This window comes from Nothobranchius furzeri, chromosome 7, assembly GCF_043380555.1.
Source record: "Nothobranchius furzeri strain GRZ-AD chromosome 7, NfurGRZ-RIMD1, whole genome shotgun sequence".
Lineage (NCBI taxonomy): Eukaryota > Metazoa > Chordata > Actinopteri > Cyprinodontiformes > Nothobranchiidae > Nothobranchius > Nothobranchius furzeri.
This window is the reverse complement of record NC_091747.1, coordinates 38,457-63,818: the sequence shown is the minus strand read 5'-3', so window position 1 is coordinate 63,818 and position 25,362 is coordinate 38,457.

The following is a 25,362-nucleotide window of genomic DNA, read 5'->3' as shown; positions in this document are numbered from 1 at the left end:
CCTCCATGAGAGAAGCCCAAGCAAGACGCGCCCCGAGGAGAGTCTTGCCACATGTCAACACTCGGTCTGACAGAGGGCCTACAGGAGAGAGGCCCAAGCAAGACGCGCCCCGAGGAGTGTCTTGCCACATGTCACCACTGGGTCTGACTGAGCGCCTCCAGGAGAGAGGCCCAAGCAAGACGCGCCCCGAGGAGCGTCTTGTCACATGTCAACACTGGGTCTTTCTGAGCGCCTCCAGGAGAGAAGCCCAAACAAGACGCGCCCCGAGGAGCGTCTTTCCACATGTCAGCACTCGGTCTGACTGAGCGCCTCCAGGAGAGAGGCCTTAGCAAGACGCGCCCCGAGAAGCGTCTTGCCACATGTCAACAATGGGTCTGACTGAGGGCCTCCAGGAGAGAAGCCCAAGCAACACGCGGCCCGAGGAGCGTCTTGCCACATGTCAGCACTCGGTCTGACTGAGCGCCTCCAGGAGAGAGGCCAAAGCAAGAAGCGCCCCGAGGAGCGTCTTGCCACATGTCAACAATGGGTCTGACTGAGGGCCTCCAGGAGAGAAGCCCAAGCAAGACGCGCCCCGAGGAGCGTCTTGACACATGTCAACACTGGGTCTGACAGAGGGCCTCCAGGAGAGAGGCCCAAGCAAGACGCGCCCCGAGGAGTGTCTTGCCAAATGTCACCACTTAATCTGACTGAGCGCCTCCAGGAGAGAGGCCCAAGCAACACGCGCCCCGAGGAGCGTCAGGCCACATGTCACTACTCAGTCTGACTGAGCGCCTCCAGGAGAGAGGCCCAAGCAAGACGCACCCCGAGGACCGTCTTGCCACGTGCCAACACTGGGTCTGATTGAGGGCCTTCTGGAGAGAGGCCCAAGCAAGACGCGCCCCGAGGAGCGTCTTGACACATGTCAACAATGGGTCTTACTGAGGGCCTCCAGGAGAGAAGCCCAAGCAAGACGCGCCCCGAGGAGCTTCTTGCCACATGTCAGCACTGGGTCTGACTGAGCGCATCCAGGAGAGAGGCCCAAGCAAGACGCGCCCCGAGGAGCGTCTTGCCACATGTCACTACTCGGTCTGACTGAGCGCCTCAAGGAGAGAGGTCCAAGCAACACGCGCCCCGAGGAGCGTCTTTCCACATGTCAACACTGGGTCTGCCTGAGTGCCTCCATGAGAGAAGCCCCAGCAAGACACGCCCCGAGGAGCGTCTTGCCACATGTCACTACTTGGTCTGACTGAGCGCCTCCAGGAGAGAGGCCCAAGCAAGACGTGCCCCGAGGAGCGTCTTGCCACATGTAAACAATGGGTCTGACTGAGGGCCTCCAGGAGAGAAGCCCAAGCAAGAAGCGCCTAGAGGAGCATCTTGCCACATGTCAACACTGGGTCTGACTGAGCGCCTCCAGGAGAGAGGCCCAAGCAAGACACGCCCCGAGGAGCGTCATGACACATGTCAATACTGGGTCTGACTGAGGGCCTCCATGAGAGAAGCCCAAGCAAGACGGGCCCCGAGGAGAGTCTTGCCACATGTCAACACTGGGTCTGACAGAGGGCATCCAGGAGAGAGGCCCAAGCAATACGCGCCCTGAGGAGCGTCTTGCCACATGTCAACAATGGTTCTTACTGAGAGCCTCCAGGAGAGAAGCCCAAGCAAGACGTGCCCCGAGGAGCTTCTTGCCACATGTCAGCAATCGGTCTGACAGAGGGCCTCCATGAGAGAGGCCCAAGCAAGACGCGCCCCGAGGAGTGTCTTGCCAAATGTCAACACTGGGTCTGACTGAGCGCCTCAGGGAGAGAGGTCCAAGCAAGACGTGCCCCGAGGAGCGTCTTGCCACATGTCAACAATGGGTCTGACTGAGGGCCTCCAGGAGAGAAGCCCAAGCAAGACGCGCCCCGAGGAGCGTCTTGACACATGTCACCACTGGGTCTGACTGAGCGCCTCCAGGAGAGAGGCCCAAGCAAGACGCGCCCCGAGGAGTGTCTTGTCACATGTCAACACTGGGTCTTTCTGAGCGCCTCCAGGAGAGAAGCCCAAGCAAGACGCGCCCCGAGGAGCGTCTTTCCACATGTCAGAACACGGTCTGACTGAGCGCCTCCAGGAGAGAGGCCCAAGCAAGACGCGCCCCGAGGAGCGTCTTGCCACATGTCAACAATGGGTCTGACTGAGGGCCTCCAGGAGAGAAGCCCAAGCAAAACGCGGCCCGAGGAGCGTCTTGCCACATGTCAGCAATCGGTCTGACAGAGGGCCTCCATGAGAGAGGCCCAAGCAAGACGCGCCCCGAGGAGTGTCTTGCCAAATGTCAACACTGGGTCTGACTGAGCGCCTCAGGGAGAGAGGTCCAAGCAAGACGCGCCCCGAGGAGCGTCTTGCCACATGTCAACACTGGGTCTGACTGAGTGCCTCCATGAGAGAAGCCCCAGCAAGACGCGCCCCGAGGAGCGTCTTGCCACATGTCACTACTCGGTCTGTTTGAGCGCCTCCAGGAGAGAGGCCCAAGCAAGACGTGCCCCGAGGAGCGTCTTGCCACATGTCAACAATGGGTCTGACTGAGGGCCTCCAGGAGAGAAGCCCAAGCAAGACGCGCCCCGAGGAGCGTCTTGCCACATGTCAACACTGGGTCAGACTGAGCGCCTCCAGGAGAGAGGCCCAAGCAAGACACGCCCCGAGGAGCGTCTTGACACATGTCAACACTGGGTCTGACTGAGGGCCTCCATGAGAGAAGCCCAAGCAAGACGCGCCCCGAGGAGAGTCTTGCCACATGTCAACACTCGGTCTGACAGAGGGCCTACAGGAGAGAGGCCCAAGCAAGAAGCGCCCCGAGGAGCGTCTTGCCACATGTCAACAATGGGTCTTACTGAGGGCCTCCAGGAGAGAAGCCCAAGCAAGACGCGCCCCGAGGAGCTTCTTTCCACATGTCAGCACTCGGTCTGACTGAGCGCCTCCAGGAGAGAGGCCAAAGCAAGACGCGCCCCGAGGAGCGTCTTGACACATGTCAACACTGGGTCTGACAGAGGGCCTCCATGAGAGAGGCCCAAGCAAGACGCGCCCCGAGAAGTGTCTTGCCACATGTCAACACTGGGTCTGACAGAGGGCCTCCATGAGAGAGGCCCAAGCAAGAAGCTCCCCGAGGAGTGTCTTGCCACATGTCACCACTTGGTCTGACTGAGCGCCTCCAGGAGAGAGGCCCAAGCAACACGCGCCCCGAGGAGCGTCTTGCCACGTGTCAACACTGGGTCTTACTGAGGGCCTTCTGGAGAGAGGCCCAAGCAAGACGCGCCCCGAGGAGCGTCTTGCCACATGTCAACAATGGTTCTTACTGAGAGCCTCCAGGAGAGAAGCCCAAGCAAGACGCGCCCCGAGGAGCTTCTTGCCACATGTCAGCAATCGGTCTGACAGAGGGCCTCCATGAGAGAGGCCCAAGCAAGACGCGCCCCGAGGAGTGTCTTGCCAAATGTCAACACTGGGTCTGACTGAGCGCCTCAGGGAGAGAGGTCCAAGCAAGACGCGCCCCGAGGAGCGTCTTGCCACATGTCAACACTGGGTCTGACTGAGTGCCTCCATGAGAGAAGCCCCAGCAAGACGCGCCCCGAGGAGCGTCTTGCCACATGTCACTACTCGGTCTGTTTGAGCGCCTCCAGGAGAGAGGCCCAAGCAAGACGTGCCCCGAGGAGCGTCTTGCCACATGTCAACAATGGGTCTGACTGAGGGCCTCCAGGAGAGAAGCCCAAGCAAGACGCGCTCCGAGGAGCGTCTTGCCACATGTCAACACTGGGTCAGACTGAGCGCCTCCAGGAGAGAGGCCCAAGCAAGACACGCCCCGAGGAGCGTCTTGACACATGTCAACACTGGGTCTGACTGAGGGCCTCCATGAGAGAAGCCCAAGCAAGACGCGCCCCGAGGAGAGTCTTGCCACATGTCAACACTCGGTCTGACAGAGGGCCTACAGGAGAGAGGCCCAAGCAAGAAGCGCCCCGAGGAGCGTCTTGCCACATGTCAACAATGGGTCTTACTGAGGGCCTCCAGGAGAGAAGCCCAAGCAAGACGCGCCCCGAGGAGCTTCTTTCCACATGTCAGCACTCGGTCTGACTGAGCGCCTCCAGGAGAGAGGCCAAAGCAAGACGCGCCCCGAGGAGCGTCTTGACACATGTCAACACTGGGTCTGACAGAGGGCCTCCATGAGAGAGGCCCAAGCAAGACGCGCCCCGAGAAGTGTCTTGCCACATGTCAACACTGGGTCTGACAGAGGGCCTCCATGAGAGAGGCCCAAGCAAGAAGCGCCCCGAGGAGTGTCTTGCCACATGTCACCACTTGGTCTGACTGAGCGCCTCCAGGAGAGAGGCCCAAGCAACACGCGCCCCGAGGAGCGTCTTGCCACGTGTCAACACTGGGTCTTACTGAGGGCCTTCTGGAGAGAGGCCCAAGCAAGACGCGCCCCGAGGAGCGTCTTGCCACATGTCAACAATGGTTCTTACTGAGAGCCTCCAGGAGAGAAGCCCAAGCAAGACGCGCCCCGAGGAGCTTCTTGCCACATGTCAGCAATCGGTCTGACAGAGGGCCTCCATGAGAGAGGCCCAAGCAAGACGCGCCCCGAGGAGTGTCTTGCCAAATGTCAACACTGGGTCTGACTGAGCGCCTCAGGGAGAGAGGTCCAAGCAAGACGTGCCCCGAGGAGCGTCTTGCCACATGTCAACAATGGGTCTGACTGAGGGCCTCCAGGAGAGAAGCCCAAGCAAGACGCGCCCCGAGGAGCGTCTTGACACATGTCACCACTGGGTCTGACTGAGCGCCTCCAGGAGAGAGGCCCAAGCAAGATGCGCCCCGAGGAGCGTCTTGTCACATGTCAACACTGGGTCTTTCTGAGCACCTCCAGGAGAGAAGCCCAAGCAAGACGCGCCCCGAGGAGCGTCTTTCCACATGTCAGCACACGGTCTGACTGAGCGCCTCCAGGAGAGAGGCCCAAGCAAGACGCGCCCCGAGGAGCGTCTTGCCAAATGTCAACAATGGGTCTGACTGAGGGCCTCCAGGAGAGAAGCCCAAGCAACACGCGGCCCGAGGAGCGTCTTGCCACATGTCAGCAATCGGTCTGACAGAGGGCCTCCATGAGAGAGGCCCAAGCAAGACGCGCCCCGAGGAGTGTCTTGCCAAATGTCAACACTGGGTCTGACTGAGCGCCTCAGGGAGAGAGGTCATAGCAAGACGCGCCCCGAGGAGCGTCTTGCCACATGTCAACACTGGGTCTGACTGAGTGCCTCCATGAGAGAAGCCCCAGCAAGACGCGCCCCGAGGAGCGTCTTGCCACATGTCACTACTCGGTCTGTTTGAGCGCCTCCAGGAGAGAGGCCCAAGCAAGACGTGCCCCGAGGAGCGTCTTGCCACATGTCAACAATGGGTCTGACTGAGGGCCTCCAGGAGAGACGCCCAAGCAAGACGCGCCCCGAGGAGCGTCTTGCCACATGTCAACACTGGGTAAGACTGAGCGCCTCCAGGAGAGAGGCCCAAGCAAGACACGCCCCGAGGAGCGTCTTGACACATGTCAACACTGGGTCTGACTGAGGGCCTCCATGAGAGAAGCCCAAGCAAGACGCGCCCCGAGGAGAGTCTTGCCACATGTCACCACTGGGTCTGACTGAGCGCCTCCAGGAGAGAGAACCAAGCAAGACGCGCCCCGAGGAGCGTCTTGTCACATGTCAACACTGGGTCTTTCTGAGCGCCTCCAGGAGAGAAGCCCAAACAAGACGCGCCCCGAGGAGCGTCTTTCCACATGTCAGCACTCGGTCTGACTGAGCGCCTCCAGGAGAGAGGCCTTAGCAAGACGCGCCCCGAGAAGCGTCTTGCCACATGTCAACAATGGGTCTTACTGAGGGCCTCCAGGAGAGAAGCCCAAGCAAGACGCGCCCCGAGGAGCTTCTTTCCACATGTCAGCACTCGGTCTGACTGAGCGCCTCCAGGAGAGAGGCCAAAGCAAGACGCGCCCCGAGGAGCGTCTTGACACATGTCAACACTGGGTCTGACAGAGGGCCTCCATGAGAGAGGCCCAAGCAAGACGCGCCCCGAGAAGTGTCTTGCCACATGTCAACACTGGGTCTGACAGAGGGCCTCCATGAGAGAGGCCCAAGCAAGAAGCGCCCCGAGGAGTGTCTTGCCACATGTCACCACTTGGTCTGACTGAGCGCCTCCAGGAGAGAGGCCCAAGCAACACGCGCCCCGAGGAGCGTCTTGCCACGTGTCAACACTGGGTCTTACTGAGGGCCTTCTGGAGAGAGGCCCAAGCAAGACGCGCCCCGAGGAGCGTCTTGCCACATGTCAACAATGGTTCTTACTGAGAGCCTCCAGGAGAGAAGCCCAAGCAAGACGCGCCCCGAGGAGCTTCTTGCCACATGTCAGCAATCGGTCTGACAGAGGGCCTCCATGAGAGAGGCCCAAGCAAGACGCGCCCCGAGGAGTGTCTTGCCAAATGTCAACACTGGGTCTGACTGAGCGCCTCAGGGAGAGAGGTCCAAGCAAGACGTGCCCCGAGGAGCGTCTTGCCACATGTCAACAATGGGTCTGACTGAGGGCCTCCAGGAGAGAAGCCCAAGCAAGACGCGCCCCGAGGAGCGTCTTGACACATGTCACCACTGGGTCTGACTGAGCGCCTCCAGGAGAGAGGCCCAAGCAAGATGCGCCCCGAGGAGCGTCTTGTCACATGTCAACACTGGGTCTTTCTGAGCGCCTCCAGGAGAGAAGCCCAAGCAAGACGCGCCCCGAGGAGCGTCTTTCCACATGTCAGCACACGGTCTGACTGAGCGCCTCCAGGAGAGAGGCCCAAGCAAGACGCGCCCCGAGGAGCGTCTTGCCACATGTCAACAATGGGTCTGACTGAGGGCCTCCAGGAGAGAAGCCCAAGCAACACGCGGCCCGAGGAGCGTCTTGCCACATGTCAGCAATCGGTCTGACAGAGGGCCTCCATGAGAGAGGCCCAAGCAAGACGCGCCCCGAGGAGTGTCTTGCCAAATGTCAACACTGGGTCTGACTGAGCGCCTCAGGGAGAGAGGTCCAAGCAAGACGCGCCCCGAGGAGCGTCTTGCCACATGTCAACACTGGGTCTGACTGAGTGCCTCCATGAGAGAAGCCCCAGCAAGACGCGCCCCGAGGAGCGTCTTGCCACATGTCACTACTCGGTCTGTTTGAGCGCCTCCAGGAGAGAGGCCCAAGCAAGACGTGCCCCGAGGAGCGTCTTGCCACATGTCAACAATGGGTCTGACTGAGGGCCTCCAGGAGAGACGCCCAAGCAAGACGCGCCCCGAGGAGCGTCTTGCCACATGTCAACACTGGGTCAGACTGAGCGCCTCCAGGAGAGAGGCCCAAGCAAGACACGCCCCGAGGAGCGTCTTGACACATGTCAACACTGGGTCTGACTGAGGGCCTCCATGAGAGAAGCCCAAGCAAGACGCGCCCCGAGGAGAGTCTTGCCACATGTCAACACTCGGTCTGACAGAGGGCCTACAGGAGAGAGGCCCAAGCAAGACGCGCCCCGAGGAGTGTCTTGCCACATGTCACCACTGGGTCTGACTGAGCGCCTCCAGGAGAGAGGCCCAAGCAAGACGCGCCCCGAGGAGCGTCTTGTCACATGTCAACACTGGGTCTTTCTGAGCGCCTCCAGGAGAGAAGCCCAAACAAGACGCGCCCCGAGGAGCGTCTTTCCACATGTCAGCACTCGGTCTGACTGAGCGCCTCCAGGAGAGAGGCCTTAGCAAGACGCGCCCCGAGAAGCGTCTTGCCACATGTCAACAATGGGTCTGACTGAGGGCCTTCAGGAGAGAAGCCCAAGCAACACGCGGCCCGAGGAGCGTCTTGCCACATGTCAGCACTCGGTCTGACTGAGCGCCTCCAGGAGAGAGGCCAAAGCAAGAAGCGCCCCGAGGAGCGTCTTGCCACATGTCAACAATGGGTCTGACTGAGGGCCTCCAGGAGAGAAGCCCAAGCAAGACGCGCCCCGAGGAGCGTCTTGACACATGTCAACACTGGGTCTGACAGAGGGCCTCCAGGAGAGAGGCCCAAGCAAGACGCGCCCCGAGGAGTGTCTTGCCAAATGTCACCACTTAATCTGACTGAGCGCCTCCAGGAGAGAGGCCCAAGCAACACGCGCCCCGAGGAGCGTCAGGCCACATGTCACTACTCAGTCTGACTGAGCGCCTCCAGGAGAGAGGCCCAAGCAAGACGCACCCCGAGGACCGTCTTGCCACGTGCCAACACTGGGTCTGATTGAGGGCCTTCTGGAGAGAGGCCCAAGCAAGACGCGCCCCGAGGAGCGTCTTGCCACATGTCAACACTGGGTCTTACTGAGGGCCTCCAGGAGAGAAGCCCAAGCAAGACGCGCCCCGAGGAGCTTCTTGCCACGTGTCAGCACTGGGTCTGACTGAGCGCATCCAGGAGAGAGGCCCAAGCAAGACGCGCCCCGAGGAGCGTCTTGCCACATGTCACTACTCGGTCTGACTGAGCGCCTCAAGGAGAGAGGTCCAAGCAATACGCGCCCCGAGGAGCGTCTTTCCACATGTCAACACTGGGTCTGACTGAGTGCCTCCATGAGAGAAGCCCCAGCAAGACGCGCCCCGAGGAGCGTCTTGCCACATGTCACTACTTGGTCTGACTGAGCGCCTCCAGGAGAGAGGCCCAAGCAAGACGTGCCCCGAGGAGCGTCTTGCCACATGTAAACAATGGGTCTGACTGAGGGCCTCCAGGAGAGAAGCCCAAGCAAGAAGCGCCTAGAGGAGCATCTTGCCACATGTCAACACTGGGTCTGACTGAGCGCCTCCAGGAGAGAGGCCCAAGCAAGACACGCCCCGAGGAGCGTCATGACACATGTCAATACTGGGTCTGACTGAGGGCCTCCATGAGAGAAGCCCAAGCAAGACGGGCCCCGAGGAGAGTCTTGCCACATGTCAACACTGGGTCTGACAGAGGGCATCCAGGAGAGAGGTCCAAGCAATACGCGCCCTGAGGAGCGTCTTGCCACATGTCAACAATGGTTCTTACTGAGAGCCTCCAGGAGAGAAGCCCAAGCAAGACGTGCCCCGAGGAGCTTCTTGCCACATGTCAGCAATCGGTCTGACAGAGGGCCTCCATGAGAGAGGCCCAAGCAAGACGCGCCCCGAGGAGTGTCTTGCCAAATGTCAACACTGGGTCTGACTGAGCGCCTCAGGGAGAGAGGTCCAAGCAAGACGTGCCCCGAGGAGCGTCTTGCCACATGTCAACAATGGGTCTGACTGAGGGCCTCCAGGAGAGAAGCCCAAGCAAGACGCGCCCCGAGGAGCGTCTTGACACATGTCACCACTGGGTCTGACTGAGCGCCTCCAGGAGAGAGGCCCAAGCAAGACGCGCCCCGAGGAGCGTCTTGTCACATGTCAACACTGGGTCTTTCTGAGCGCCTCCAGGAGAGAAGCCCAAGCAAGACGCGCCCCGAGGAGCGTCTTTCCACATGTCAGAACACGGTCTGACTGAGCGCCTCCAGGAGAGAGGCCCAAGCAAGACGCGCCCCGAGGAGCGTCTTGCCACATGTCAACAATGGGTCTGACTGAGGGCCTCCAGGAGAGAAGCCCAAGCAAAACGCGGCCCGAGGAGCGTCTTGCCACCTGTCAGCAATCGGTCTGACAGAGGGCCTCCATGAGAGAGGCCCAAGCAAGACGCGCCCCGAGGAGTGTCTTGCCAAATGTCAACACTGGGTCTGACTGAGCGCCTCAGGGAGAGAGGTCCAAGCAAGACGCGCCCCGAGGAGCGTCTTGCCACATGTCAACACTGGGTCTGACTGAGTGCCTCCATGAGAGAAGCCCCAGCAAGACGCGCCCCGAGGAGCGTCTAGCCACATGTCACTACTCGGTCTGTTTGAGCGCCTCCAGGAGAGAGGCCCAAGCAAGACGTGCCCCGAGGAGCGTCTTGCCACATGTCAACAATGGGTCTGACTGAGGGCCTCCAGGAGAGAAGCCCAAGCAAGACGCGCCCCGAGGAGCGTCTTGCCACATGTCAACACTGGGTCAGACTGAGCGCCTCCAGGAGAGAGGCCCAAGCAAGACACGCCCCGAGGAGCGTCTTGACACATGTCAACACTGGGTCTGACTGAGGGCCTCCATGAGAGAAGCCCAAGCAAGACGCGCCCCGAGGAGAGTCTTGCCACATGTCAACACTCGGTCTGACAGAGGGCCTCCAGGAGAGAGGCCCAAGCAAGACGCGCCCCGAGGAGTGTCTTGCCACATGTCACCACTGGGTCTGACTGAGCGCCTCCAGGAGAGAGGCCCAAGCAAGACGCGCCCCGAGGAGCGTCTTGTCACATGTCAACACTGGGTCTTTCTGAGCGCCTCCAGGAGAGAAGCCCAAACAAGACGCGCCCCGAGGAGCATCTTTCCACATGTCAGCACTCGGTCTGACTGAGCGCCTCCAGGAGAGAGGCCCAAGCAAGACGCGCCCCAAGGAGCGTCTTGCCACATGTCAACAATGGGTCTGACTGAGGGCCTCCAGGAGAGAAGCCCAAGCAACACGCGGCCCGAGGAGCGTCTTGCCACATGTCAGCACTCGGTCTGACTGAGCGCCTCCAGGAGAGAGGCCAAAGCAAGAAGCGCCCCGAGGAGCGTCTTGCCACATGTCAACAATGGGTCTGACTGAGGGCCTCCAGGAGAGAAGCCCAAGCAAGACGCGCCCCGAGGAGCGTCTTGACACATGTCAACACTGGGTCTGACAGAGGGCCTCCAGGAGAGAGGCCCAAGCAAGACGCGCCCCGAGGAGCGTCTTGCCACATGTCACCACTTGGTCTGACTGAGCGCCTCCAGGAGAGAGGCCCAAGCAACACGCGCCCCGAGGAGCGTCAGGCCACATGCCACTACTCAGTCTGACTGAGCGCCTCCAGGAGAGAGGCCCAAGCAAGACGCACCCCGAGGACCGTCTTGCCACGTGTCAACACTGGGTCTGATTGAGGGCCTTCTGGAGAGAGGCCCAAGCAAGACGCGCCCCGAGGAGCGTCTTGCCACATGTCAACAATGGGTCTTACTGAGGGCCTCCAGGAGAGAAGCCCAAGCAAGACGCGCCCCGAGGAGCTTCTTGCCACATGTCAGCACTGGGTCTGACTGAGCGCCTCCAGGAGAGAGGCCCAAGCAAGACGCGCCCCGAGGAGTGTCTTGCCACATGTCACTTCTCGGTCTGACTGAGCGCCTCCAGGAGAGAGGCCCAAGCAAGACGTGCCCCGAGGAGCGTCTTGCCACATGTCAACAATGGGTCTGACTGAGGGCCTCCAGGAGAGAAGCCCAAGCAAGAAGCGCCTAGAGGAGCGTCTTGCCACATGTCAACACTGGGTCTGACTGAGCGCCTCCAGGAGAGAGGCCCAAGCAAGACACGCCCCGAGGAGCGTCATGACACATGTCAACACTGGGTCTGACTGAGGGCCTCCATGAGAGAAGCCCAAGCAAGACGGGCCCCGAGGAGAGTCTTGCCACATGTCAACACTGGGTCTGACAGAGAGCATCCAGGAGAGAGGCCCAAGCAAGACGCGCCCCGAGGAGCGTCTTGCCACATGTCAACAATGGGTCTGACTGAGGGCCTCCAGGAGAGAGGCCCAAGCAAGACGCGCCCCGAGGAGCGTCTTGCGACGTGGCAACACTGGGTCTGACTTAGCGCCTCCAGGAGAGAGGCCCAAGCAAGATGCGCCCCGAGGAGCGTCTTGCCACGTGTCACCACTGGGTCTGACTGAGGTCCTCCAGGAGAGAGGCCCAAGCACGACGCGCCCCGAGGAGCGTCTTGCCACGTGTCACCACTGGGTCTGATTGAGCACCTCCAGGAGAGAGGCCCCAGCAAGACGCGCCCCGAGGAGCGTCTTGCCACTTGTCACTACTCGGTCTAACTGAGCGCCTCCAGGAGAGAGGTCCAAGCAAAATGCGCCCCGAGGAGCGTCTTGCCACATGTCACTACTCGGTCTGACTGAGCGCCTCCAGGAGGGAGGTCCAAGCAAGACGCGCCCCGAGGAGCGTCTTGCCACATGTCACTACTCGGTCTGACTGAGCGCCTCCAGGAGAGAGGCCCAAGCAAGACGTGCCCCGAGGAGCGTCTTGCCACATGTCAACAATGGGTCTGACTGAGGGCCTCCAGGAGAGAAGCCCAAGCAAGACGCGCCCAGAGGAGCGTCTTGCCACATGTCAACACGGGGTCTGACTGAGCGCCTCCAGGAGAGAAGCCCAAGCAAGACACGCCCCGAGGAGCGTCTTTCCACGTGTCACCACTGGGTCTGACTGAGCGCCTCCAGGAGAGAGGCCCAAGAAAGACGCGCCCCGAGGAGCGTCTTGCCACATGTCAACACTGGGTCTGACTGAGCGCCTCCTGGAGAGAGGCCCAAGCAAGACGCACCCCGAGGAGCGTCTTGCCACATGTCAACAAAGGGTCTGACTGAGGGCCTCCAGGAGAGAGGCCCAAGCAAGATGGGCCCGGAGGAGCGTCTTGCCACATGTCACCTCTGGTTCTGACTGAGCGCCTCCAGGAGAGAGGCCCAATCAAGAAGCGCCCCGAGGAGCGTCTTGTCACATGTCAACACTGGGTCTGTCTGAGCGCCTCCAGGAGAGAAGCCCAAGCAAGACGCGCCCGAGGAGCGTCTTGCCACATGTCAACAATGGGTCTGACTGAGGGCCTCCAGGAGAGAAGCCCAAGCAAGACTGCGCCCCGAGGAGCGTCTTGACACATGTCACTACTCAGTCTGACTGAGGGCCTCCAGGAGAGAGGCCCAAGCAAGACGCGCCCCGAGGAGCTTCTTGCCACATGTCAGCACTGGGTCTGACTGAGCGCCTCCAGGAGAGAGGCCCCAGCAAGACGCGCCCCGAGGAGCGTCTTGCCTTATGTCAGCACTCGGTCTGACTGAGCGCCTCCAGGAGAGAGGCTCAAGCAAGACGCGCCCCGAGGAGCGTATTGCCACATGTCAACAATGGGTCTGACTGAGGGCCTCCAGGAGAGAGGCCCAAGCAAGATGCGCCCGGAGGAGCGTCTTGCCACATGTCAACACTGGGTCTGACTGAGCGCCTCCAGGAGAGAGGCCCAAGCAAGACGCGCCCCGAGGAGCGTCTTGCCACATGTCAACAATGGGTCTGACTGAGGACCTCCAGGAGAGAAGCCCAAGCAACACGCGGCCCGAGGAGCGTCTTGCCACATGTCAGCACTCGGTCTGACTGAGCGCCTCCAGGAGAGAGGCCCAAGCAAGACGCGCCCCGAGGAGCGTCTTGCCACATGTCAACAATGGGTCTGACTGAGGGCCTCCAGGAGAGAAGCCCAAGCAAGACTGCGCCCCGAGGAGCGTCTTGACACATGTCAACACTGGGTCAGACAGAGCGCCTCCATGAGAGAGGCCCAAGCAAGACGCGCCCCGAGGAGCGTCAGGCCACATGTCACTACTCAGTCTGACTGAGCGCCTCCAGGAGAGAGGCCCCAGCAAGACGCGCCCCGAGGAGCGTCTTGCCTTATGTCAGCACTCGGTCTGACTGAGCGCCTCCAGGAGAGAGGCCCAAGCAAGACGCGCCCCGAGGAGCGTCTTGCCACATGTCAACAATGGGTCTGACTGAGGGCCTCCAGGAGAGAGGCCCAAGCAAGATGCGCCCGGAGGAGCGTCTTGCCACATGTCAACACTGGGTCTGACAGAGGGCCTCCAGGAGAGAGGCCCAAGCAAGACGCGCCCCGAGGAGCGTCTTGCCACATGTCACCTCTGGTTCTGACTGAGCGCCTCCAGGAGAGAGGCCCAAGCAAGACGCGCCCCGAGGAGCGTCTTGTCACATGTCAACACTGGGTCTTTCTGAACGCCTCCAGGAGAGAAGCCCAAGCAAGACGCGCCCGGAGGAGCGTCTTGCCACATGTCAGCACTCGGTCTGACTGAGCGCCTCCAGGAGAGAGGCCCAAGCAAGACGCGCCCAGAGGAGCGTCTTGCCACATGTCAACAATGGGTCTGACTGAGGGCCTCCAGGAGAGAAGCGCAAGAAAGACGCGCCCCGAGGAGCGTCTTGACACATGTCAACACTGGAACTGACAGAGGGCCTCCAGGAGAGAGGCCCAATCAAGACGCGCCCCGAGGAGTGTCTTGCCACATGTCACCACTTGGTCTGACTGAGCGCCTCCAGGAGAGAGGCCCAAGCAACACGCGCCCCGAGGAGCGTCAGGCCACATGTCACTACTCAGCTGACTGAGCGCCTCCAGGAGAGAGGCCCAAGCAAGACGCGCCCCGAGGAGCGTCTTGCCACGTGTCAACACTGGGTCTGATTGAGGGCCTTCTGGAGAGAGGCCCAAGCAAGACGCGCCCCGAGGAGCGTCTTGCCACATGTCACCTCTGGTTCTGACTGAGCTCCTCCAGGAGAGAGGCCCAAGCAAGACGCGCCCCGAGGAGCGTCTTGTCACATGTCAACAATGGGTCTGACTGAGGGCCTCCAGGAGAGAAGCCCAAGCAAGACGTGCCCCGAGGAGCATCTTGCCACATGTCAACACTCGGTCTGACTGAGCGCCTCCAGGAGAGAGGCCCAAGCAAGACGAGCACCGAGGAGCGTCTTGCCACATGTCAACACTGGGTCTAATTGAGCGCCTCCAGGAGAGAGTCCCAAGCAAGACGCGCCCCGAGGAGCGTCTTGCCACATGTCACTACTCGGTCTGACTGAGCGCCTCCAGGAGAGAGGTCCAAGCAACACGCGCCCCGAAGAGCGTCTTGCCACATGTCAACACTGGGTCTGACTGAGTGCCTCCATGAGAGAAGCCCCAGCAAGACGCGCCCCGAGGAGCGTCTTGCCACATGTCACTACTCGGTCTGACTGAGCGCCTCCAGGAGAGAGGCCCAAGCAAGACGCGCCCAGAGGAGCGTCTTGCCACGTGTCACCACTGGGTCTGATTGAGCACCTCCATGAGAGAAGCCCAAGCAAGACACGCCCCGAGGAGCGTCTTGACACATGTCAACACTGGGTCTGACTGAGGGCCTCCATGAAAGAAGCCCAAGCAAGACGCGCCCCGAGGAGAGTCTTGCCACATGTCAACACTGGGTCTGACAGAGGGCATCCAGGAGAGAGGCCCAAGCAATACGCGCCCCGAGGAGCGTCTTGCCACATGTCAACAATGGGTCTGACTGAGGGCCTCCAGGAGAGAAGCCAAAGCAAGACGCGCCCCGAGGAGCTTCTTTCCACATGTCAACAATGGGTCTTACTGAGGGCCTCCATGAGAGAAGCCCAAGCAAGACGCGCCCCGAGGAGTGTCTTGCCACATGTCAACACTGTGTCTGACTGAGCGCCTCCAGGAGAGAGGCCCAAGCAAGACGCGCCCCGAAGAGCGTCTTGCCACATGTCACTACTCGGTCTGACTGAGCGCCTCCAGGAGAGAGGCCCAAGCAAGACGTGCCCCGAGGAGCGTTTTGCCACATGTCAACACTGGGTCTGATTGAGGGCCTTCTGGAGAGAGGCCCAAGCAAGACGCGCCCCGAGGAGCGTCTTGCCACATGTCAACAATGGGTCTGACTGAGGGCCTCCAGGAGAGAAGCCCAAGCAAGACGCGCACTGAGGAGCGTCTTGCCACATGTCAGCACTCGGTCTGACTGAGTGCCTCCAGGAGAGAGGCCCAAGCAAGACGTGCCCCGAGGAGCGTCTTGCCACATGTCAACACTGGGTCTGACTGAGCGCCTCCAGGAGAGAGGCCCAAGCAAGACGCGCCCCGAGGAGCTTCTTGCCAAATGTGAACACTGGGTCTGACTGAGCGCCTCCAGGAGAGAGGCCCAATTAAGACACGCCCCGAGGAGCGTCTTGACACATGTCAACACTGGGTCTGACTGAGGGCCTCCATGAGAGAAGCCCAAGCAAGACGTGCCCCGAGGAGCGTCTTGCCACATGTAAACACTGGGTCTGACTGAGTGCCTCCATGAGAGAAGCCCCAGCAAGACGCGCCCCGAGGAGCATCTTGCCACATGTCAACACTGGGTCTGACTGAGAACCTCCAGGAGAGACGCCCAAGCAAGACGCGCCCCGAGGAGTGTCTTGCCACATGTCAACACTGGGTCTGACTGAGCGCCTCAAGGAGAGAGGCCCAAGCAAGACGCGCCCCGAGGAGCGTCTTGTCACATGTCACTACTCGGTCTGACTGAGCGCCTCCAGGAGAGATGCCCAAGCAAGACGTGCCCCGAGGAGCGTCTTGCCACATGTCAACACTGGGTGTGACTGAGAACCTCCAGGAGAGAGGCCCAAGCAAGACGCGCCCCAAGGAGCGTCTTGCCACATGTCAGCACTTGGTATGACTGATCGCCTCCAGGAGAGAGGCCCGAGGAACGTCTTGCCACATGTCACCTCTGGGTCTGACTGAGCGCCTCCAGGAGAGAGGCGCAAGCAAGAAACGCCCGAGGAGCGTCTTGCCACATGTCAACAATGGGTCTGACTGAGGGCCTCCAGGAGAGAAGCCAAAGCAAGACGCGCCCCGAGGAGCGTCTTGCCACATGTCAACACTGGGTCTAATTGAGCGCCTCCAGGAGAGAGTCCCAAGCAAGACGCGCCCCGAGGAGCGTCTTGCCACATGTCACTACTCGGTCTGACTGATCGCCTCCAGGAGAGAGGTCCAAGCAACACGCGCCCCGAGGAGCGTCTTGCCACATGTCAACACTGGGTCTGACTGAGTGCCTCCAAGAGAGAAGCCCCAGCAAGACGCGCCCCGAGGAGCGTCTTGCCACATGTCACTACTCGGTCTGACTGAGCGCCTCCAGGAGAGAGGCCCAAGCAACACGCGCCCAGAGGAGCGTCTTGCCACGTGTCACCACTGGGTCTGATTGAGCACCTCCATGAGAGAAGCCCAAGCAAGACACGCCCCGAGGAGCGTCTTGACACATGTCAACACTGGGTCTGACTGAGGGCCTCCATGAAAGAAGCCCAAGCAAGACGCGCCCCGAGGAGAGTCTTGCCACATGTCAACACTGGGTCTGACAGAGGGCATCCAGGAGAGAGGCCCAAGCAATACGCGCCCCGAGGAGCGTCTTGCCACATGTCAACAATGGGTCTGACTGAGGGCCTCCAGGAGAGAAGCCAAAGCAAGACGCGCCCCAAGGAGCTTCTTTCCACATGTCAACAATGGGTCTTACTGAGGGCCTCCATGAGAGAAGCCCAAGCAAGACGCGCCCCGAGGAGTGTCTTGCCACATGTCAACACTGTGTCTGACTGAGCGCCTCCAGGAGAGAGGCCCAAGCAAGACGCGCCCCGAAGAGCGTCTTGCCACATGTCACTACTCGGTCTGACTGAGCGCCTCCAGGAGAGAGGCCCAAGCAAGACGTGCCCCGAGGAGCGTCTTGCCACATGTCAACACTGGGTCTGACCGAGTGCCTCCAGGAGAGAGGCCCAAGCAAGACACGCCCCGAGGAGCGTCTTGACACATGTCAACACTGGGTCGGATTGAGGGCCTCCATGAGAGAAGCCCAAGCAAGACGCGCCCCGAGGAGAGTCTTGCCACATGTCAACACTGGGTCTGACTGAGCGCCTCAAGGAGAGAGGCCCAAGCAAGACGCGCCCCGAGGAGCGTCTTGTCACATGTCACTACTCGGTCTGACTGAGCGCCTCCAGGAGAGAGGCCCAAGCAAGACGTGCCCCGATGAGCGTCTTGCCACATGTCAACACTGGGTCTGACTGAGAACCTCCAGGAGAGAGGCCCAAGCAAGACGCGCCCCAAGGAGCGTCTTGCCACATGTCAGCACTGGGTATGACTGAGCGCCTCCAGGAGAGAGGCCCGAGGAGCATCTTGCCACATGTCACCTCTGGGTCTGACTGAGCGCCTCCAGGAGAGAGGCGCAAGCAAGAAACGCCCGAGGAGCGTCTTGACACATGTCAACACTGGGTCTGACTGAGCGCCTCCAGGAGAGAGGCCCCAGCAAGAAGCGCCCCGAGGAGCGTCTTGCCACATGTCAACAATGGGTCTGACTGAGGGCCTCCAGGAGAGTAGCCCAAGCAAGACGCGCCCCGAGGAGCGTCTTGCCACATGTCAACACTGGGTCTAATTGAGCGCCTCCAGGAGAGAGGCCCAAGCAAGACGCGCCCCGAGGAGCGTCTTGCCACATGTCACTACTCGGTCTGACTGAGCGCCTCCAGGAGAGAGGTCCAAGCAACACGCGCCCAGAGGAGCGTCTTGCCACGTGTCACCACTGGGTCTGATTGAGCACCTCCATGAGAGAAGCCCAAGCAAGACACGCCCCGAGGAGCGTCTTGACACATGTCAACACTGGGTCTGACTGAGGGCCTCCATGAAAGAAGCCCAAGCAAGACGCGCCCCGAGGAGAGTCTTGCCACATGTCAACACTGGGTCTGACAGAGGGCATCCAGGAGAGAGGCCCAAGCAATACGCGCCCCGAGGAGCGTCTTGCCACATGTCAACAATGGGTCTGACTGAGGGCCTCCAAGAGAGAAGCCAAAGCAAGACGCGCCCCGAGGAGCTTCTTTCCACATGTCAACAATGGGTCTTACTGAGGGCCTCCATGAGAGAAGCCCAAGCAAGACACGCCCCGAGGAGTGTCTTGCCACATGTCAACACTGTGTCTGACTGAGCGCCTCCAGGAGAGAGGCCCAAGCAATACGCGCCCCGAGGAGCGTCTTGCCACATGTCACTACTCGGTCTGACTGAGCGCCTCCAGGAGAGAGGCCCAAGCAAGACGTGCCCCGAGGAGCGTCTTGCCACATGTCAACACTGGGTCTGACTGAGCGCCTCCAGGAGAGAGGCCCAAGAAAGACACTCCCCGAGGAGCGTCTTGACACATGTCAACACTGGGTCGGACTGAGGGCCTCCATGAGAGAAGCCCAAGCAAGACGCGCCCCGAGGAGAGTCTTGCCACATGTCACCTCTGGTTCTGACTGAGCGCCTCAAGGAGAGAGGCCCAAGCAAGACGCGCCCCGAGGAGCGTCAGGCCACATGTCATACTCAGTCTGACTGAGCGCCTCCAGGAGAGAGGCCCAAGCAAGACGCGCCCCGAGGAGCGTCTTGTCACATGTCAACACTGGGTCTTTTTGAGCGCCTCCAGGAGAGAAGCCCAAGCAAGACGCGCCCCGAGGAGCGTCTTGCCACATGTCAGCACTCGGTCTGACTGAGCGCCTCCAGGAGAGAGGCCCAAGCAACACGCGCCCCGAGGAGCGTCAGGCCACATGTCACTACTCAGTCTGACTGAGCGCCTCCAGGAGAGAGGCCCAAGAAAGACGCGCCCCGAGGAGCGTCTTGCAACATGTCAACAATGGGTCTTACTGAGGGCCTCCAGGAGAGAAGCCCAAGCAAGACGCGCCCCGAGGGGCTTCTTGCCACATGTCAGCACTCGGTCTGACTGAGCTCCTCCAGGAGCGAGGCCAAAGCAAGATGCGCCCCGAGGAGCGTCTTGACACATGTCAACACTGGGTCTGACAGAGGGCCTCCATGAGAGAGGCCCAAGCAAGACGCGCCCTGAGGAGTGTCTTGCCACTCGTCAACACTGGGTCTGACAGAGGAACTCCAGGAGAGAGTTCAAAGCAAGACGCGCCCCGAGGAGCGTCTTGCCACATATCACCACTTGGTCTGACTGAGCGCCTCCAGGAGAGAGGCCCAAGCAACACGCGCCCCGAGGAGCGTCTTGCCACATGTCAACAATGGGTCTGACTGAGGGCCTCCAGGAGAGAAGCCCAAGCAAGACGCGCCCAGAGGAGCGTCTTGACACATGTCTCCTCTGGGTCTGACTGAGCGCCTCCAGGAGAGAGGCCCAAGCAAGACGTGCCCCGAGGAGCGTCTTGACACATGTCAACACTGGGTCGGACTGAGGTTCTCCATGAGAGAAGCCCAAGCAAGACGCGCCCCGAGGAGCGTCTTGTCACATGTCACTACTCGGTCTGACTGAGCGCCTCCAGGAGAGAGGCCCAAGCAAGACGTGCCCCGAGGAGCGTCTTGCCACATGTCAACAATGGGTCTGACTGAGGGCCTCCAGTAGAGAAGCCCAAGCAAGAAGCGCCCCGAGGAGCGTCTTGACACATGTCAACACTGGGTCTGACTGAGCGCCTCCAGGAGAGAGGCCCAAGCAAGACACGCCCCGAGGAGCGTCTTGACACATGTCAACACTGGGTCTGACTGAGGGCCTCCATGAGAGAAGGCCAAGCAAGACGTGCCCCGAGGAGCGTCTTGCCACTTGTCAACACTGGGTCTGACTGAGAACCTCCAGGAGAGAGGCCCAAGCAAGACGCGCCCCGAGGAGCGTCTTGCCACATGTCAACACTGGGTCTGACTGAGCGCCTCCAGGAGAGAGGCCCAAGCAAGACGCGCCCCGAGGAGCGTCTTGTCACATGTCACTACTCGGTCTGACTGAGCGCCTCCAGGAGAGAGGCCCAAGCAAGACGTGCCCCGAGGAGCGTCTTGCCACATGTCAACAATGGGTGTGACTGAGGGCCTCCAGGAGAGAAGCCCAAGCAAGAAGCGCCCCGAGGAGCGTCTTGCCACATGTCAACACTGGGTCTGACTGAGCGCCTCCAGGAGAGAGGCCCAAGCAAGACACGCCCCGAGGAGCGTCTTGACACATGTCAACACTGGGTCTGACTGAGGGCCTCCATGAGAGAAGCCCAAGCAAGACGCGCCCCGAGGAGAGTCTTGCCACATGTCAACACTGGGTCTGACAGAGGGCATCCAGGAGAGAGGCCCAAGCAATACGCGCCCCGAGGAGCGTCTTGCCACATGTCACCACTGGGTCTGACTGAGCGCCTCCAGGAGAGAGGCCCAAGCAAGAAGCGCCCCGAGGAGCGTCTTGCCACATGTCAGCACTCGATCTGACTGAGCGCCTCCAGGAGAGAGGCCCAAGCAAGACGTGCCCCGAGGAGCGTCTTGCCACATGTCAACACTGGGTCTGACTGAGCGCCTCCAGGAGAGAGGCCCAAGCAAGACGCGCCCCGAGGAGCGTCTTGCCACATGTGAACACTGGGTCTGACTGAGCGCCTCCAGGAGAGAGGCCCAAGCAAGACGCGCCCCGAGGAGCATCTTGACACATGTCTCCTCTGAGTCTGACTGAGTGCCTCCAGGAGAGAGGCCCAAGCAAGAAGTGCCCCGAGGAGCGTCTTGCCACATGTAAACACTGGGTCTGACTGAGTGCCTCCATGAGAGAAGCCCCAGCAAGATGCGCACCGAGGTGCATCTTGCCACATGTCAACACTGGGTCTGACAGAGGGCATCCAGGACAGAGGCCCAAGCAATACGCGCCCCGAGGAGCGTCTTGCCACATGTCACCACTGGGTCTGACTGAGCGCCTCCAGGAGAGAGGCCCAAGCAAGAAGCGCCCCGAGGAGCGTCTTGCCACATGTCAACAATGGGTCTGACTGAGGGCCTCCAGGAGAGAAGCCCAAGCAAGACGCGCCCCGAGGAGCGTCTTGCCACGTGTCAACACTGGGTCTGACTTAGCGCCTCCAGGAGAGAGGCCCAAGCAAGATGCGCCCCGAGGAGCGTCTTGCCACGTGTCACCACTGGGTCTGACTGAGCTCCTCCAGGAGAGAGGCCCAAGCAAGACGCGCCACGAGGAGCGTCTTGCCACATGTCACTACTCGGTCTGACTGAGCGCCTCCAGGAGAGATGCCCAAGCAAGACGTGCCCCAAGGAGCGTCTTGCCACATGTCAACACTGGGTCTGACTGAGGGCCTCCAGGAGAGAGGCCCAAATAAGACGCGCCCCGAGGAGGGTCTTGCCACATGTCAACAATGGGTCTGACTGAGGGCCTCCAGGAGAGAAGCCCAAGCAAGACGCGCCCCGAGTAGCGTCTTGCCACATGTCAGCACTCGGTCTGATTGAGCGCCTCCAGGAGAGAGGCCGAAGCAAGACGCGCCCCGAGGAGCATCTTGACACATTTTTCCTCTGGGTCTGACTGAGCGCATCCAGGAGAGAGGCCCAAGCAAGACGTGCCCCGAGGAGCGTCTTTCCACATGTCAACACTGGGTCTGACTGAGCACCTCCAGGAGAGAGGCCCAAGCAAGACGCGCCCCCGAGGAGCGTCTTGCCACATGTCAACACTGGGTCTGACTGAGCGCCTCCAGGAGAGAGGCCCAAGCAAGACGCGCCCCGAGGAGCGTCTTGTCACATGTCAACACTGGGTCTGACTGAGCGCCTCCAGGAGGGAGGCCCAAGCAAGAAACGCCCGAGGAGCGTCTTGACACATGTCAACAATGGGTCTGACTGAGCGCCTCCAGGAGAGAGGTCCCAGCAACACGCGCCCCGAGGAGCGTCTTGCCACATGGCAACACTGGGTCTGACTGAGCGCCTCCAGGAGAGAGGCCCAAGCAAGACACGCCCCGAGGAGCGTCTTGACACATGTTAACACTGGGACTGACTGAGGGCCTCCATGAGAGAAGCCCAAGAAAGACGCGCCCCGAGTAGAGTCTTGCCACATGTCAACACTCGGTCTGACAGAGGGCATTGAGGAGAGAGGCCCAAGCAATACGCGCCCCGAGGAGTGTCTTGCCACATGTCACCACTGGGTCTGAATGAGCGCCTCCAGGAGAGAGGCCCAACCAAGACGCGCCCCAAGGAATGTCTTGCCACATGCCAACACTGGGTCAGACTGAGTGCCTCCAGGAGAGAGGCCCAAGCAAGACGCGCCCCGAGGAGCGTCTTTCCACGTGTTACCACTGGGTCTAACTGAGCGCCTCCAGGAGAGAGACCCAAGCAAGACGCGCCCCGAGGAGCGTCTTGCCACACATTAACACTGGGTGTGACTGAGCGCCTCCAGGAGAGAAGCCCAAGCAAGACGCGCCTGAGGAGCGTCTTGCCACATGTCAAAACTGGGTCTGACTGAGGGCCTCCAGGAGAGATCCAAATAAGACGCGCCCCGAGGAGCGTCTTGCCACATGTCAGCACTCGGTCTGACTGAGCGCCTCCAGGAGAGAGGCCCAAGCAAGACGCGCCCCGAGGAGCGTCTTGCCACATGTCAACACTGGGTCTGACTGAGCGCCTCCAGGAGAGAGGCCCAAGCAAGACGCGCCCCGAGGAGCGTCTTGCCACTTGACAACACTGGGTCTGACTGAGCGCCTCCAGGAGAGAGGCCCAAGCAAGACGCGCCCCGAGGAGCGTCTTGCCACGTGTCAACACTGGGTCTGACTTAGCGCCTCCAGGAGAGAGGACCAAGCAAGATGCGCCCCGAGGAGCGTCTTGCCACGTGTCACCACTGGGTCTGACTGAGCTCCTCCAGGAGAGAGGCCCAAGCAAGACGCGCCCCGAGGAGCGTCTTGCCACGTGTCACCACTGGGTCTGAGTGAGCACCTCCAGGAGAGAGGCCCCAGCAAGACGCGCCCCGAGGAGCGTCTTGCCTTATTTCAGCACTCGGTCTGACTGAGCACCTCCAGGAGAGAGGCCCAAGCAGGACGCGCCCCGAGGAGCGTCTTGCCACATGTCACTACTCGGTCTAACTGAGCGCCTCCAGGAGAGAGGTCCAAGCAAGACGCGCCACGAGGAGCGTCTTGCCACATGTCACTACTCGGTCTGACTGAGCGCCTCCAGGAGAGATGCACAAGCAAGACATGCCCCGAGGAGCGTCTTGCCACATGTCAACACTGGGTCTGACTGAGGGCCTCCAGGAGAGAAGCCCAAATAAGACGCGCCCCGAGGAGGGTCTTGCCACATGTCAACAATGGGTCTGACTGAGGGCCTCCAGGAGAGAAGCCCAAGCAAGACGCGCCCCGAGGAGCGTCTTGCCACATGTCAGCACTCGGTCTGACTGAGCGCCACCAGGAGAGAGGCCCAAGCAAGACGCACCCCGAGGAGCGTCTTGCCACATGTCAACACTGGGTCTGACTGAGCACCTCCAGGAGAGAGGCCCAAGCAAGACGCGCCCCGAGGAGAGTCTTGCCACATGTCAGCACTCGGTCTGACTGAGCGCCTCCAGGAGAGACGCCCAAGCAAGACGCGCCCCGAGGAGCGTCTTGACACATTTCTCCTCTGGGTCTGACTGAGCGCATCCAGGAGAGAGGCCCAAGCAAGACGTGCCCCGAGGAGCGTCTTTCCACATGTCAACACTGGGTCTGACTGAGCACCTCCAGGAGAGAGGCCCAAGCAAGACGCGCCCCGAGGAGCGTCTTGCCACATGTCAACACCGGGTCTGACTGAGCGCCTCCAGGAGAGAGGCACGAGGAGCGTCTTGCCACATGTCACTACTCGGTCTGACTGAGCGCCTCCAGGGGAGATGCACAAGCAAGACGTGCCCCGAGGAGCGTCTTGCCACATGTCAACACTGGGTCTGACTGAGGGCCTCCAGGAGAGAGGCCCAAATAAGACGCGCCCCGAGGAGGGTCTTGCCACATGTCAACAATGGGTCTGACTGAGGGCCTCCAGGAGAGAAGCCCAAGCAAGACGCGCCCCGAGGAGCGTCTTGCCACATGTCAGCACTCGGTCTGACTGAGCGCCACCAGGAGAGAGGCCCAAGCAAGACGCATCCCGAGGAGCGTCTTGCCACATGTCAACACTGGGTCTGACTGATCGCCTCCAGGAAAGAGGCCCAAGCAAGACGCGCCCCGAGGAGAGTCTTGCCACATGTCAGCACTCGGTCTGACTGAGCGCCTCCAGGAGAGACGCCCAAGCAAGACGCGCCCCGAGGAGCGTCTTGACACATTTCTCCTCTGGGTCTGACTGAGCGCATCCAGGAGAGAGGCCCAAGCAAGACGTGCCCCGAGGAGCGTCTTTCCACATGTCAACACTGGGTCTGACTGAGCACCTCCAGGAGAGAGGCCCAAGCAAGACGCGCCCCGAGGAGCGTCTTGCCACATGTCAACACCGGGTCTGACTGAGCGCCTCCAGGAGAGAGGCCCGAGGAGCGTCTTGACACATGTCACCTCTGGGTCTGACTGAGCGCCTCCAGGAGAGAGGCCCAAGCAAGACGCGCCCCGAGGAGCGTCTTGTCCCATGTCAACACTGGGTCTGACTGAGCGCCTCCAGGAGAGAGGCCCAAGCAAGACGCGCCCCGAGGAGAGTCTTGCCACACATGTCAGCACTCGGTCTGACTGAGCGCCTCCAGGAGAGACGCCCAAGCAAGACGCGCCCAAGGAGCGTCTTGACACATGTCAACACTGGGTCTGACTGATCGCCTCTCCAGGAGAGAGGCCCAAGCAAGACGTGCCCTGAGGAGCGTCTTGCCACATGTCAACACTGGGTCTGAATGAGTGCCTCCATGAGAGAAGCCCCAGCAAGACGCGCCCCAAGGAGCGTCTTGCCACATGTCAACACTGGGTCTGACTGAGCGCCTCCAGGAGAGAGGCCCAAGCAAGACGCGCCTGGAGCAGCGTTTTGCCACATGTCAACACTGGGTCTGACAGAGGGCCTCAAGGGGAGAGGCCCAAGCAAGATGCGCCCCGAGGAGCATCTTGCCACATATCAACAATGGGTCTGACTGAGGGCCTCCAGGAGAGAAGCCCA